This window comes from Labrus bergylta, chromosome 8, assembly GCF_963930695.1.
Source record: "Labrus bergylta chromosome 8, fLabBer1.1, whole genome shotgun sequence".
NCBI lineage: Eukaryota > Metazoa > Chordata > Actinopteri > Labriformes > Labridae > Labrus > Labrus bergylta.
This window is the reverse complement of record NC_089202.1, coordinates 29,005,086-29,008,968: the sequence shown is the minus strand read 5'-3', so window position 1 is coordinate 29,008,968 and position 3,883 is coordinate 29,005,086.

Here is a 3,883-nt window from a genome sequence, read left to right as displayed (position 1 = left end):
TGCTGTGTTATTACATAACGTGTGATTTGCAGAATTTTTTTTCCCCGTTTGCTAAAAGAGAAAAACAAAAAAAAAGTTCAGAATGTTCTCTGAAAACGCTCACCCAAAACTTCTGAAACGCTGATTGTTAAACCAGTCACTTAGGTCACATCTGTGAACGTGAGCACTGCAGTTAGCTGTGTGTGTGTGTGTGTGTGTGTGAGGTTTGAAGGACGTTCAGCCCACTGGAACTCTTGTTTGCTCTTGATCCTCAAACATCTGGGAAAAGCAGCAGTCAGCAGTTTTAGCATCAAATATCCAGATGTGTCCCGGCTGACATGAAGAGAATAAGACTTCTGTTTTTTTTTTTCTATGATTGTATTGAGCTTATCTCTGCTGGTGAAAAGATTAGGTCATTTAAAAAGTGTGAAATCTGTGATTATCTGAGGCTCTGGAGAACACAACAGAAGAACCCTGATCCTGTCATCAGGTCGTCTGTTCCAACCAAACTCGAGAGAGAGTCTCGATGCTTATTTATGAAAAGCCGAATGTAGAGATATTTAAATTCTTGATTTTCAGGTCTGACAGAAAATGTGACTGTTTGACCTTTACTGCACTTTCCTTAAACCCAGCTCCTCTTAAAAAGGGACTCAACTATCTCTTCTTACTTATAGAGCAGGCTTTCCCAACCCTGGGGTCGCCTGAAATGTTTAATTATTGATCAATAGAAAACTATTTTGTAGTATTTTCCCTTAAAGGCTTTATATGCGATTTTTTGATCCAGCAGATGTCGCCCTTGAGCACCAGCATGAAACCAAGCGACCACCTAGTGATCTTTATTATGCTGGTATCTTCACACTGCATGTAAATTTACCTGAAATGAGCGTGATCTAGAAACACAGTTAAGCAGTGAGTACAGTATGTTATTCTTCTTTTCTCTAGTCCCTCAATTAAACAACTTTTATACACGAGGGGAGGAGTCAGCCGGCCGTCCCGGCGATGTAAACAAACTGAAGATAGGACTCTGAAAACTCTGAAAACATCACAGACAGTGGGACTCTGGTGTTACACCCATTGTAGACAGTCATGACTCACAGAGTTATTTTCAGAGGATATACTTGATTTCTACATTTAAGTGTGAAAAATCGCATAAAGCCTTTAATGAAGCCACAAGACGTCATCCAGTCAAGCATGGGCTTTATTGTCTGAACTGGACGCAGGCTTCTTTAGGCTAAAGCTAAAAGCTAACAAACTTAAAGAGACAGTATCTCTGTCTGCCTCTCATCTCAGCACACACTCATTCACGCTGAGTCACAGAGGCAGCGCCATACACACAACCGACCTTTGTTGTCATCCAGTCACAATCGTGATATCACACACTGAACTCCGACACAAGTGACACAGCTGTCGATCTGACTCATTCAAAGACGTAAACATAAACAAGATAAACATGTAGTCCCTTACAATATGTTTTTCATACTGATAAAAACACCACACACACTTTAAATCAGCTACATCGTCCTACATGCAGAAAACTGTCAACTGAGCTCGGCATATCTTGATCACATGATCTGAGGATGCATGCATTTCCCACGTTCAGAGACGCTGCTGTCAACAGGCGAGAACTGCCCCGGGGCCCCCAGGCCAGTAGGGACACAGACTTTAAAGAGCCCATATTCTGCCCTTTTTGGGGTTCATATATTTAATCTATGTATCTACTAAAGTATGTTCACAATAGATAAAGTTAAAAAAAAAAGTGTCTGTTTTCATGAACTGCCGCTCCATGCACTGGCTCGTGTGCCAAGTCTGATCCGATTTGTCAGTCGCTCAGCACGGTTCTCGGAAATGTCACGCCCCTTTTACCATATTGGGAATGCAGCCACTTTGGCTCCGAGGGGAGCAAAAACATTAGCACCTTAGCACTACTGTGCTACCGCAGGCTACCGCATATCGTGGGCGTGCTACAGAAGTTAACGGGCGTGCAACATGAGCTGCTGGGCTTACCACAACGAGCCAATGGGCTTAGATCAGTGATATCACACTGACAAGACGTCACACTGGCAAAAAAATTTTTGGAGGGGGGCTAGAACCGAGCGTTACATGCAGCTAACAGGAGGACGTAGGAGAAGCCGCATTTACGCAAACTTTGAATTTTTGCACATACAGTTGCAAGAAAAAGTATGTGAACTCTGGAATTTCCTAGTTTTCTGCATAAATTGGCCATAAAATGTGTTCTGATCTTCATCTAAGTCACAACAATAGACAAACACAGTCTGCTTAAACTAATACCACACAAACAATTATATGTTTTTATTGAACACAACATGTAAACATTCACAGTGCAGGGTGGAAAAAGTATGTGAATCCTTGGATTTAATAACTGGTTGACCCTCTTTTGGCAGCAATAACCTCAACCAAACATTCCTGTAGTTGCAGATCAGACCTGCACAACGGTCAGGAGGAATTTTGGACCATTCCTATTGACAAAACTTCTTCAGTTCAGCAATATTCTTGGGATGTCTGGTGTGAATCACTCTCTTGAGGTCATGCCACAGCATCTCTATCGGGTTGAGGTCAGGACTCTGACTGGGCCACTCCAGAAGGCGTATTTTCTTCTGTTGAAGCCATTCTGTTGTTGATTTACTTCTGTGCTTTGGGTCGTTGTCCTGTTGCATCACCCATCTTCTGTTGAGCTTCAATTGGTGGACAGATGGCCTTAAGTTTTCCTGCAAAATGTCTTGATAAACTTGGGAATTCATTTTTCCGTTGATGACAGCAATCTGTCCAGGCCCTGATGCAGCAAAGCAGCACCAAACCATGATGCCCCCTCCACCATACTTCACAGTTGGGATGAGGTTTTGATGTTGGTGTGCTGTGCCTTTTTTTCTCCACACATAGTGTTGTGTGTTCCTTCAAAACAACTCAGCTTTGGTTTCATCTGTCCACAGGATGTTTTGCCAGTAGTGCTGTGGAACATCCAGGTGCTCTTTCGCAAACTTCAAACGTGCAGCAATGTTGTTCTTGGACAGCAGTGGCTTTCCCCGTGGTGTCCTCCCATGAACTCCATTTTTGTTTAGTGTTTTACATATCATAGATTCGTCAACAGAGATGTTACCATGTGCCAGAGATTTGTGTAAGTCTTTAGCTGACACTCTAGGATTCTTCTTCACCTCATTTAGCATTCTGCGCTGTGCTCTTGCAGTCATCTTCACAGGACGGCCACTTCTAGGGAGAGTAGCAACAGTGCTGAACTTTCTCCATTTATAGACAGTTTGTCTTACAGTGGACTGATGAACATCGAGGCTTTTAGAGAGTCTTTTGTAACCCTTTCCAGCTTTACGCAAGTCAACAATTCTTAATTGTAGGGCTTCTGAGAGCTCTTCTGTCAAGGCATGGTTCACATCAGGCAATGCTTCTTGAGAGTAGCAAACTCAAACCTGGAGTGTGTTTTTTTATAGGGCAGGGCAGCTTTAACCAATCTCGTCTCATTGATTGGACTCCAGGTTGGCTGACTCCTGACTCCAATTAGCTCTGTGAGAAGTCATTAGCGTAGGGGTTCACATACTTTTCCCACCCTGCACTGTGAATGTTTACATGTTGTGTTCAACAAAAACATGAAAATATATAATTGTTTGTGTGGTATTAGTTTAAGCAGACTGTGTTTGTCTATTGTTGAGACTTAGATGAAGATCAGAACACATTTTATGACCAATTTAATCAGAAAACTGAGAAATTCCAAAGAGTTCACATACTTTTTCTTGAAACTGTAGATGTGCCTAAACATGCACAGGACACTTGGAAAACACACCAGAAAAAGCGTAATATGGGACCTTTAAACCATAGCAGTGGCTCCAAATGTGGAAAGTTAAAGTTAAAACCGTTCCTAACCATCACTCTCTCACAG